Raw genomic sequence first — 13,236 nt, 5'->3', positions numbered from 1 at the left:
GTCTGAGGTTTGTACTCACTCTCTGAGTAACAACTCTCTAAATCATTCTCCAATACATTCAAATCTGAACTTTCTTTTCGACTGCGTGTATTATTGCATTTTGTCAGTGAGGGAACAAGTACGTAGAAGTACATCAATAATTCAGGAAACAACATTAAAAATATCATCATCCTCAACTCGTCTACTCTGCTGACACTGACACCGTCAATGGCAACACCTTCACTTCTTCACGAGTGCGAATATATGGAAACATCTTCTCAGTGAAAGTGTGTGTGAAGGTGTGTGTGTGTGTGTTAGTATCAGGATCAGAGAACGACAGCTTTCCTCTGTTCCAGTTCAGATTCACTCTGATCCTCTGGAGCTTCTTCTCTACTGAGAGAGCAGTGGGTGGAGCTGATGGTGACAATGCTAAGTATTTACCTTCAAATAACTCTATTCTCCATAATCCAGACCATAACTCTCCCTTCCTCTGCACAGACTCTGCTAACACACCCAGGTCCCAATATGTACTGTCTCCTACATCAACATCCCAGCTGTGAGTTCCTGAGTTAAAGCCCTCAGAGCCCAGGACAGAGTAGAACCAATTAGTTCTCTCTGGATTATCAGGAAGCTGCTGCTTCTCTCCACCATATCTTGCACTGGTCAGATCTTCAGACAGGATGAGTTCTGGATGAGCAGTGTTTGGGTCCAGAATGACAGGAGTGTAGGAGACCATGTACTTCATGTTGTTCCAGATGTTGAAGGTCAGGTTGCCCAGGTGTTTGGCCTGGTCTATCAGAGCTCCTGAGGGCAGCTGTGGATCATCCAGCAGGGGGCAGCACTGGACTCTTTCCACTGCAGCCTTGTAGTTGTGCAGGAATGAGACGTCTTCAGCTCTCAGCTCCTCCTCTGTGGCTCTGACTGTGTCTGACAGAGGTGCTATCTCTCTGCTCAGAGCCTCCATCTTCTCCTTCATCATCCCACTCTTCTGCTCCTCTTCCTCTCTCAGTGCAGCCAGCCTGGCCTCCTCTTCCTCTGCTAGAAACTGGTGAAGCTTCTTAAACTGCTCCTTAATCTGCCTCTCTGTGTGTCGGGCCTGGACCTTAATGTGTTCTGCTGTTTGATCAAACTTCACTTGAACTTCTTCACAAACCTTTAACTTCTTCTTTAAGGGCTCCAGAGTTTCCTGAAGTTCCTTCTTGTGTTGTTGTGCAGCTTCATCGATGGGTCTGAATCTGTGATTGGTGTGTTTTTCTGAGACATAGCAGACGAGACACGCTGGCTGCTGATGGTCCAGACAGAAGAGTTTGAGTTTCTCAGAGTGCAGACTGCAGAGAGCCTCTGAAGCTCTCTGATCTCTCTCCTGTAAGAACAAGGAACACATAGCAATATGAGTACATAATTTTTTCCACTTATTTTTTTTTCCGCTGAATTGCTTTATTTAGATACACTGTAGGGTGTACCTTACACTACAATGTAGACCCTACAACAACAGAAAAAACCCAACAGTCATATGACCACATATGAGCAAATGCTTTGGCAATGGTGGGAAGGGAAAACTCCCTTTTAACAGGAAGTAAGCTCCAGCAAAAAGAGGCTCAGGGAAGGGCGGCCATCTGCGACGACCGGTTGGGGTGAAGGGAGAAAGACAGGATAAAAGGCAACTGTGAAAGAGCGCCAGAGATTAATAAGAACTAGAGCTGGGCGATATAAGATTTTTTCATATCACGATATGTTTTTTTCATTTCAGGCAATAACGATATATATCACGATATAAGCCAAATAACTATATTTGTAAGATTTAAATGTGCCGTTGCTCACAAGTAAAATGTGAAATAATTAGCAGCTTGTTTTAATTAAAATATTTATTTCCCATAATAAGTTCAACAGGGTAGATGTACTTAAGGAACATGAGCAAGGGCGTAGATTTGGCATGGACGGAAGGGACATGTCCCCATCAATATCCAGCGATTATTGAATTGTCCCCACCAATAATTTGATCTCTTCCAGTTAAGAAAAACAAAACCGATAGCAAGAAAAAAAAAAAGATCTGTCAACGTCTCAATCACCTAGCGGTGCACAAAGAGTTAAATTACGTTCTCTACAGGAGTCCTACATCATGTGACAAATATGGCCAATGTGATTGGCTGTGCCTTTCAGAGAGCTCTGTTTAGTTTTAGCAGTGGCAAGCCTGCGCTGCGAGGACCTGCAAGGAAGAGAGGAGGATGGCAGCAAAAAGAAAGAACCTGGATATAAGAAAGTATTTTTCAAATAAACCTGTAAGTCACTTAAAGTCAAGTTCACTCATAAAATGTGTCCATCATAATAACGTTACAGGCTATGCTAGGCCATACATGCCAACACTCATGATTTTTCCGAGAGAATCCCGAATTTCAGTGCCCCTCCCGAAAATCTCCCGGTGCCACCATTCTCCCCAATTTCTCCCCATTTTCCACCCGGACAACAAAATTGAAAAACCATATCCCAGATTGGCCCAGCTAATTCCAGTTTCCAACAATAGCTACTATTACTGCAGCTACTTAGTTTTAATATTACTCTTATTACTTTTTCTGGGTCATAAAATAAACTTTTAACATATTTTCAGGTGAGAATGTAGCTGTGTAAACTTCAAATATCTGAGCCGACGAGAACAGCAAACTCCGGGCACATCGTTTTCAAACCGCCGCGGTCTTTCGCTAAAGTTACTTAAATAACTTAAACATGTTATTGTTTGGCCTTTTTCAGTGTTTTATTTGTTCGTGAGTAAATCGGTTTGGCCCACATCAGTCTAAAATTGTATGTAACCATGAATAACGTGATGCCATGTCCACCAGGAGAGACTGGACAGTATAGATGTAAAACAAATATGCCAGCAGTTTATCTCAGCTAATGAGAGGAGAAGGCATGTGTTTGGCTGCTTCACATAGTGGACATTAAGTTGTTGTGTGGGGCACCAGTAGTCCATGTCTGTTGCTGTAACAGTAGTTCATGTTTAGAATAAAAAATCCCAGCTCACTGATTTGATAGGGGCAATACTGTGCCTAAAATGTTGTATAATTTTGGTAAGAGATCTTTTACTTTGTGGTAATATTAGATGAGTAGTTTTGTATAAGAGATGTTGGTGTACTATAACTGAAGTAATGTTGTTAAGTCCTTAAAGTCATATTCTTTTATTGTCATGACTGTATTTGAAGCTATTTTTATTTTTGTATGATACCTGATTTATATGGAATATGGCTGAAGTAAACTAAAGTCTAAAATACTCAGTCATTTGTATGATAGTAATTTAACATTATATAATTCACATATAAAACTATGAATTGTGATTTTAAATGGTTTAAAAGCATGTAGAATAGGATATGTAGGCAAGTATATTTCTCCTCTTTTTATTAAGAAACAAAGACAAAAAGAAAAAAAAAAGAAACAGGGCAGGGTTCGGTGGTTGAATCATCCGTCCCCACCAATGCCAAAACCAAATCTACGCCCTTGAACATGAGACTTCAGTTTCAGATAAATAAAGGCAAATATTGCAAACTACACAAAAGGCAGCCGCTAAAGCGTTTAAGTTTCAAAATAGAACAAACAAAACAGACCACTAAATTGTCAGTTCCACTTAGAAACAAAATATTAATTCTAAAAATAAATCTTAGGCCGTTTTACAGAAGAACAGACAAAATTGACTAACTTTTGTCAATATCAAATAAACTGAGAACTAAAAGGAAATTCTCAATCTCTCCTTGTTGTATAGCTTAGCTTTTCAAACAGTTTTAACAGTTACTTTAGTTTGACAAAAGCCGAATGACGAATTAGCGCTTTCAGTCAGAGATTGAGCATGCACCGCTTTATTGTATTTCCAGACTTGCTTTCGGCACAATTTACAGTGCGCGCTACTCTGTTTTTTGTCAGACTTGAAATAGCCTTCACACTACGGAACTTCTGTGGCCTTTCTGTTCGACAAGCTCTCCGGCATTGGTACCATCATCTGTTTTTTCTTCGGTAACCTTCGCTCACGCTCTCGGTTGAATTTTCTCTAGTCGGCAAACTCATTTCCTTCATTACCTGGGCAGCCCGGCTGCAAAAACAAATACACATGTGCGCCTTGGCACTTGTGCTGTACGTAACAAGTCACGTGACGTGACGCTGCGGCTGTGATTGGTTCGGCTCTGCGCTACTTAATTTGGATTGGCTGTTCTTTTTTTTTTTTAAGAGGACAAGAGAGATGAGGTCTATCGCAATAGTTTAATTTTTCTATCGAGAAAAAGTTATTTCGCAATACATATCGTTATCGTTCTATCGCCCAGCTCTAATAAGAACAAATGATTCAATGCAGAGAAATGTATAAACACAAAGGTGACTAAAGAAGAAATACTCAATGCATCATGGGAATCCCCCAGCAGCCTACACCTATTGCAGCATAGCTAAGGGAAGATTCAAGGTCACCGGATCCAGCCCTAAATACATGCTTTAGCAAAAAGTAATCTGTAAACCCAATTTAATTAAAAACTTCCAGATAACATCTTATTTCATAGTGTAATCTTCACATGCTTCATCCGAAGCACACTCTCTGTTGATTCACTCATTAATTATAGTCATAGTATTAACTCACTGTGTCCTTAGGGATTCCCTAGCTTAGCTCGTAGCCAAGTCACTAGCGGCATGGCCTCTTCACCTGTCCTTGTGCACTTTCCTGTTCAATGTGTCAGATATTTAGTTACTCCTCAGCCTTCTTTAGCAATAATAATGCTTGTAAGAAATGCAGCATATTTGCAACTCTGGAGACCAGAATGACTGAATTGGAGACTGCTTCAAACGCAGGAAAAACCTATAGCTTGCCAGGCCATTGTAGCCAGTGCAGCCGATGGTAACAGCTGCTTGGCTGCTTGGCAGCTTGTCCCGAGGAGCCCGGAAACCAGCTGGGTGATGGTGAGCAGCAAGAATAATCCTAAACAGAAGCTCCGGTAAACTACCAAAACGTTCATGTGTCTAACCGTTTTTCCCCACTCGGTGACACACCAGCCGGGGGTCAAATTCTGGTAATTGGCGACTCTGTTCTCAGACATGTGAAGCTAGAGACACCGGCAACCATAGTCAATTGTCTTCCAGGGGCCAGAGCAGGCGACACTGAGGGAAATTTAAAACTGCTAGCATAAACGTAAATTCAGGGAGCAGTTTTTAGCACAAGCTTATTAATCAACCAAAAATTAATATTTAATTTATTTCATTTGAAAGCCAAATGCTCAGCCTTATCCACCGTAGCTGCAAAACTAAAAAACAAACAAAAAGTCTTATTTGTGATCATCTATCGTTCACTTGGACTACCATCAGCGACCCCCACAACTAGATCTCACCCACAGTGGAAACATGGTGGTGCAAGAGGAAACAGAAGAGGGGTAAGTGCGGAGTAGACTAACGGCTATTCCACACAAATCCGTTATTCCAATCATTGTATTGTCCAACATGTGCTCACTGGACTTACTTCGATCCACTTTGAGGTCACTGAGGAAGTGTTGTGGCTCTTCATCTTTGTGGAAACTTGGCTTAACAATAACATTCACAACAGCACCATTCAACTCGACTGGCTAACATGCTTTTGAGCAGTCTAAGGAGCTTAGAAGGACAAGCATCAGGACTTCTTTAGGTTGCTTGAAGACGTTTTACCTCTCATCCGAGAACCTTCTTCAGTTCTAGGGTCAAATGGTGGAGAGTTCCCAGATTTAAACCCAGTGGGAGTTTCCCCCCAAGGAGGGTTAGGGTTAGGGTAATGACGTCCTGAACTTCACAAAAGGGACTTTTACGATTTGAGAAAAAATTACTCTTAATATATAATCTTCTTCTGGCCTCTGACAATGGACTCATCTCTGTGCTTGTCCTGCTAGACCTCAGTCCAGCGCTCGATACTGTTGAACATAATATTCTATTAGAGTGATTGTTGTAAAGACGTCTCTCCAGAAGTCTTATACAGCCACTTATAGAAATAATTACTGCCCCAAAACTAAACCTAAAGCCGGCGCAAATACACCCTATGTTGCAGGCCTGTTTGATGCCCTAGAATGTAGCAATGCATTGAGATCTCCAAACCCTAAGTTCTTCACTCAAAATGCAAAGAAATAAATGAACTCAGTACCTTGTAAAATGTCCAACTCCTGCCAGATTACTCCAGGCAACAGGTTGTCTCCAATTCAAAGTACGCATCAAGCCAAGAACGCAAACTCACCAGATGTGGTTCTGATCTGGCTCTGAGATCTGAGATCTGGCTCTGCCCATTTTATCGAGCATGCATTGATGGTGACTTGTGTGGACTTGGTACAGCTAAATAACCCAGAATGTATTTCTTCCAAAACTCAAAAGCGGCAAGGGCGGAGCAGCTTAATTAAAAACTTTTAAATATTACTCTTTCTTCTTCTTCCTAGCGGTTTATATTCCGCAACGCAGGGTCCGCTATCTTGCATGCCTTCCTCCACTTCTTCCTATCAAGGGCGTCTTCTGGTGTAACATTCACAGCCTTCATATCATCCTTGATTCGGTCCATGCAGCGCTTTTTTGGTCTTCCTTGCGGCCTGTTTCCATCCAGATCTAATTGCTGGGCTGTCTTTGCAATGGAATTTTTATCACTACGGACAACATGGCCGTACTATCGGAGCCTCACCTCTCGCATCTTGTCTGTGATCGGTGTCACTCCCCATTGTTTCCTGACATCTTCGTTCCTCGCTCGGTGAAGTCGTGTGAGACCCAGAGGCCACCTCAGCATCTTCATCTCCATGGTGTGAAGAGATTGTTCATGTTTGGTCGTCGCTGGCCAGCACTCTGACCCGTAGAGTGCCACTGGGCGCACAATCGACTTATAGATTTTCGCCTTAAGATAGATTGGCATTCTCTTGTCACACAAGACTCCACTCACCTGATGCCACTTCATCCACGCTGTGTTGACATGGAGTTTGGCGTCTGGTAGAGTTTCACAGTCCGAGGTGACAAGAGACCCAAGGTACTTGAATTGGGCAACTTTAGTCAGCGGCTCACTGTCGATAGTGATGGTACTGTTAGTCTGGGGGCCGCATTCAAGGTACTCAGTCTTCTTGATGTTCAGGCGCATGCCGTTTTCGGAGAGCCAGTCTTTCCATGCTTGTGTTTGGGTTTGCAGGGCTAGGCAGTTTTCTGTTTCTGATAGGCACATATCATCTGCATACAGGAGGCTCCATGGATGTGGTGATTGCAGATCAGCTGTCGCGGTGTCCATACAGAGAGTGAACAGCAGGGGCGAGAGGGCCGAGCCCTGGTGGACGCCAACGGTAATCGGGAAGGCTGGTGATGTTCCGCTGAACATCGGACCTCGCTTGTGACATTACGGTAGAGCAGCTGAGTCCATTTCACATAAGCTTCCGGGGCACAATGAGTTCGTAATGATCGCCAAATCAGCTTGTGGGGGACCCTGTCGAATGCCTTTTCCAGATCCAGGAAGACCATGTGCACCGTCTTGTTCTTTTCCCGGTGCTTTTCCATCAGCAAACGGGCCGCGTGTATGGCATCTATAGTTCCCAAAATCCTACAATCCCTTGACACAGCCCTTAACAAAGCCGCATTGATTCGGGGTGATTGTGACCAGTTGACGAATCCGATTTTCCAGGACATGTTCGAAGATCTTCATTGCATGGCAGAGTAGAGGAATTGGTCGATAGTTGGTGCACTCTGTAATGTCTCCCTTGCACTTCCAGATGGGCACTGTGATGCTCGATGTCCAAGCTCAGGGGGGTTTTGTCTTCAACCGTGATATGGTTGAAGAGTGCCGCAAGGTATGTTGTACCCTGGTCGCCCATCATCTTCCAGATTTCAGCTGGGATGTCGTCCAGTCCTGTGGCTTTGGTGTGACAGGCCCTGCGACTGGGTCCGCGGGCGGGATAGGCGGATGTGTAAATTCTTCATTGCTGATTCCAGCGAAATAATCTGACCAGCGCTGAAGGATGTTCCGGGGGTCTTGCAGAACCTGCCCGTCGGCTCCCTTGATTTGGACAACATGGTTCATATCAAAGTCCTGCTTCTCGCGGTGGCGGGCTTTGGCAAGTCGGTAGATGTTATTGGCCCCCTCTGGGGTTTGGAGCTGGTCATAAAGATCTTGGTAGTGTCGTCTTTTTCCGGAGGCCACTGCCCTCTTTGCTACCGATTTCAGCAAGCGGTATCGGGTGAGATCTTCATAAGATGGCCTTTATTAGTCCCACAGGTGGGAAATTTGTTTTGTTACAGCAAAAGTGCAAAGTTATGTAGCAGAAATTAGAAAACACTGGAATGCAATAAAATACAATAAAATAAAATAAAATACTATATACAATACTATGTATACTTCATGCGCTCGCGATCTCCACCAAGTCTTATAGGCCAGCTTCTTCGCTTTTATTGCTTTTTGTACCTCCTCATTCCACCACCAGACCTGTTTCTCAATGTATTTTCTGCCTAGTTTTGTTGAACCAACGGTGTCCTCCGCAATGTTGTGAATGCGCTCCGCCGCTTCAGTCCACATCTTCTCAGCAGGTTGGTCAGTGTTTACTGCAAGTGAGAGGAGCATAGTTGTCAGTTTCTCCTTGTGCTCCTTCGCCTTCCACCATTTGAATCGTTTTGGTCCTGTCCGGCATCTGGGCAGCTTTGGCTTGGCAATCTTCGTATCCATGACAAGTAGATGGTGCTGAGGAGCTACGGATTCATATGGAATTACTTTGGTGTCCATGACCTGTTTGAGGTCTCGCCACCGAACCATCCAATAGTCGATCTGAGTTGCATGTCCGCCGCTGGTGTAGGTAGGTGGCTAGGTGTGATGGCCGCTTCTTAAAGAATGTGTTGGTAACGGCCAGATCGTGCGCCGCTGCAAAATCGAGGATACGTATTCCATCATCATTCCTCACGCCGAGGCCTTGTCCCCCATGGCACTGTGGGTAGCCGCCCCTGTTCGATCCCACGTGGCCGTTCAGATCGCCTCCAATTAGAATGTGTTCATCCGGGGCAATGGTCCGTATTAAATATTACTCTTTCTGGGTCACAAAATAAACTTTTAAGTTATTTTCAGGTGAGAATGTAGCTGTGTAAACAAAAACAGCATGGTAATAAGTAGAGATCAGATTATATTTTAAATATTTGTTCAGTTCTCTTCCAAACCCCAGCAGCTGTCGGTTGGTATTTTTGAGTGTCCACTAAAATAAAAATAAAAACGTTCTAACATGTCACCTGTACATGTACACTGCTATTTAGTAATGGAGAGATTTTGCTACTGAGGTTAAACATGATATACAAGTCACTTAGATCACTTCTAAATCTTAATGTTTGGTTTATTTCAGTGTTTCATTTGTTCCTGAGTAAATCGGTTTGGCTGAGATTAAAATTAAGCTTCATAACATATTCATCACGGTTAAATTAAGAGGGGACAGCAGTAAAAACTCTTGACCTGTGACATCATCAAGTACGCTGGTGTTCCAACAGGACTCGTGTACTTAAGAATTGAGAAAGGACCAGAGTGACTATCTAGAGTCCGTCTGTCGTTATGCAATCCGGTAACGATCCTCTGCAGCTTTAAGTTCCACAAAATTAGGGAAACGGCAGTCTACATGCCATAGTATTCCAAGTGAACGGCTGGGTTAGCCTCACTCTAATTCAACCTGGTCTGTAAGTCTGACATCATTAACCATGTCTGGGCCCAAACTCTGCTGCAGGTCCCAAAGTCGAATGATCACTGTACCATTACTGAGAGTTGAAAAACTGTTCTTTCAGCTTTAATAAAATGATCAGTGTTGCTGCTCTATCAGGTGTAACAATTAAGTTTAACATCCAGGCATCCATGAAAGAATTTATTAAATTTAATGAAGTTAGAAGTTAGCAGAGAGTTAGCTTGCTAGCTTCCATCCAAATATAATATACCAGGTTGTGACTGAGGGATTTCTGAAACAAATTAAGACGTACACCTCTGTTATCATTTCTGACATAAATGAAGACAGGAAAGTAAACAGCAATGACGTTTTTAGGGTTACTGAAGTTTGGCTAGCTGGTATACAATGATGTGCTATGTGACCGCTAGCAACACAGTTATGTTAGCATAATATAAACAGTAAAGCTGGAGGATGAACGCTAATGAATGCAATCGCTTAATACAATCGCATGGCAGGATGCTGTAAACAGATCAAACTTTATTTAGGAGAACAACTGAGATAATTCACCCACTATATAAGGTTAGTCATAAATATACTGATGCACTGGCTGAGCATTAGTTAAATCATAAGGTTTTAAAAACTGAGCTTTAAAATGATTAGCGGTAATAAAAACAAAGAGGCTGACAGTGATCACTGACTGTTTTTAGGAGCTTGTTGAGATTAAATAGAACAAGATACAAAACATTAAAACATGTTAAAAACACAACAGTCTTATTAAACACAGAGTAGTTTGGGCTCGGAAGCAGGATTCATCACATCATCACTTAAAGACTGAATATTTCCACCAGCGGCAGGAAACAAAATGAACAGTCCAGCAGCCTTACGCTGAAACGTAACCGTGTCTTGCCACTAGCTTACCGACACAAACTGTGACTTATCTTTACGAAAAGTATAGACTCACTTGCTGGAAATTTATGTAAACAAGCTAACTTCTCCAACTGCCCTATATCATCCACACACCAATCCCCTCACTCTGTGCCACCTTCACAGACCATCTCCTCTTAGGAAAGTACAGTTTAGTTTTCACCAGCAATTTAACAACAAAAGATAGATAACTTATTTTAAAGAATATAAACATATTTTTAATCACTTTACGTGGATTTTTTAAATCCAGGTTACAAAACATATTCATTTAAAAACTGCAATTTTCATTTTCTCAAGTTATCTTTATTTAATATTAACTTATGAGCAGTTCTTGTAAGCCAAGTGTCTCACATGTGTACTCATTTCTCTGACACCACCATCTCTTCAATACAGTCTTTACAGAATTTGTAGCTACATGAAAGAACAATGGAAATGTTACATGGCGTGGCAGACGTGTGGAGTAGGAGAATAGGATGCAACTTTTGATGCGAGTGAGCTTTATTTTGTAAGATGGGTGGAAACAAACAGAAACAGCAAGGCCAGGATAAAGCTTCAACTGGAAAAATCTAACAAAACAAACCTGAAACCAAGAACAGAAATGCAGGGAGACATGGAGAGAAAACACAGAATGACCAGCAACCATGGAACACAGAAACAGAAACCAAAAGACTAGAAAAAATAAACAATGACAAAATCAAAGTTCAATAATGATACAAAAACTCAAAACACTGGGTCACTGACCCAGGACTATAACAGTGAATACTGAAGACCTTGTGACTTACCTGACAGCAGAGATCCTCCTCTGATCTGGAAGCCATTGAGTCTGTGAGTGAAACTGAAAAAAGCAGACAGGAAATACAGTGAGACCTGGCTCCCCTCCCCCCTTTACTACCTTTACTAAAACTTCCTTTGTGTTGTGTTTTAATTTCAAACTCACATTCAGTGTGTGGAGCGTCAGCAGCTTGAAGCAGCAGTGTTGGAGTTTTCCACTTTTCTCTCCTGTAGCTGGACTCACTCAGAGGAAGCTGCTAGTTTGGTCTGAACTCAGTCTGATCGTCTGTGCGTCTCTCTTTACTGAAGAAGAAGAACTTCCTGTTTCCTGCTTCGGCACCAGTAGTGGTTTTTGATACGGGCGGTTGCCAAGGGCGGCATCGTGGTGGGGGGGCGGCATCACGGGCATCGGCAAAAAAAAGAAAAATTGCTCGTACTCATGCTGGCCCGACGTCAGCCAGCGCATATTGGGATCAGCATAAGATATGCATAAGCACATTGGCATAGGCACCGATCGGTTTTCTATCACCCATTTGAGGCTCCAGTAACAGACTAAACTCCAAACAATACATTATGTTACAGATTTTAATATTAATTAGTCAATTGTTGATTTGTCCTGTTCTCATTGTATGATGTATTATGATGGTTGTTTGGTAGCCGTTTGCATACAATGCATACTCTCTCTCTCTCTCTCTCTCTCTCTCTCTTCATGTGTGTGTTTGTTTCTCTGGCGAAATTCCGACAACAGTTTTATGTTAATGTACAATCCTTAATATGTTTTATGTGTGTGTGTGTGTGTGGTTGGGGGGAGGGGACCACAGGGAGTGTTCGCCCAGGGCGCCAAACAGGCTAGGACCGCCACTGTTTGCCGCAGTTGGGTGATGTAAGAATCAGAGCTTTATTCAGAGCTTTATTCACCTTCATCTTCTTCATCTCCGGCTATTGAGATGGAATGTTACCTCTCTGATGGGGAAGGAGCCTGACCTGTTGCATGAGGTGTCCACCTCTAAGCATGGCTTGGGCTCTGGAACCAGTCTCCTAGAGAGGAACTGGACTGTTTCAGTCTGGTTGCTGCACTCAGTGAGAGGCAGTGGGCAGGCATGGGTATTCTTGTATGCCCATGGCCTTCTGCCAGTTTGTTGGGGTTTGTCAGCATCGCTCAGAGACATTTCTCATTTTAGAGATGGCGCAAATGCAACACATTCCAAAAAAGTTGGGACATGCAAGTTTAGCATTGGGTCACATCCCCTTTTCTTTTAATTACACATTTTAATCTTTTTGAAACTGAAGAAAGTGTTGCAATTTTACGATTGGAATTTTTGTCTATTCCTGCTGTAAGTAAGACTAGAGCTGTGCATCAGTTTGTGGTCACCATTGTCTGATTTTCCTCTTCACGATGTGCAAAACATTTTCAATGGGAGACAGATCTGGACTGCAAGCAGGCCAGTCAGGGACACGGACTTTGTGTCTGTGAAGCCAGCCTGTTGTAAATTGTGCATAATGAGGCCTGACATTATCCTGTTGAAATACACATAGAGTTGCTAGGAAAAGACAATGTGTTGATGGGAGCATATGTCGCTCCAAAGTTCCCGTGTAAGCCTGTGGTGCCTTCACAAATCTTCCATGCCATGGACACTGATGCACGCCCATTTATCACAAAGGTTTGTTTTTGCATCTGTCTTTGGTAACAATCTGGATTTGGGGGGGGGGGGGGGGGGGGGGGGCTCGTTCCATGTCAGATGATCATCAGCTGAGAAAACGCATTGGCATTTCTGCACAAAGTTGATATTCGCTTCCTCTTTGCGTGGTACAGCTTTAGTCTGTATTTTTCGTGATCTATTGGTGGACTGTGTTAAGTTACAATGAATTTCTGAAGTGCAGTCATAGTAGAATGACGGTTTTGAATGCAGTACCTTCTGAGAGCTCGAAGGTCACACAC

General features: G+C 42.8%; 1 long non-coding RNA gene across 1 annotated transcript; it reads right to left on the bottom strand.

Moving 5' to 3' along the window:
* Positions 1-1,117: 1,117 nt before the first annotated feature.
* Positions 1,118-11,619, bottom strand: LOC109196441 (uncharacterized). Its single transcript, XR_002057898.2, has 3 exons — positions 11,464-11,619; positions 11,309-11,361; positions 1,118-1,342 (listed from the first exon to the last, which is right to left on the bottom strand). It is a non-coding gene; the product is annotated as an uncharacterized LOC109196441 (long non-coding RNA).
* Between the last annotated feature and the right edge of the window lie 1,617 nt (positions 11,620-13,236).

Source organism: Oreochromis niloticus, linkage group LG3, assembly GCF_001858045.2.
Source record: "Oreochromis niloticus isolate F11D_XX linkage group LG3, O_niloticus_UMD_NMBU, whole genome shotgun sequence".
Taxonomy (NCBI): Eukaryota; Metazoa; Chordata; class Actinopteri; order Cichliformes; family Cichlidae; genus Oreochromis; species Oreochromis niloticus.
Note: the sequence above shows the minus strand (reverse complement) of the source record. Positions and strands in the feature narration are given on the sequence as shown.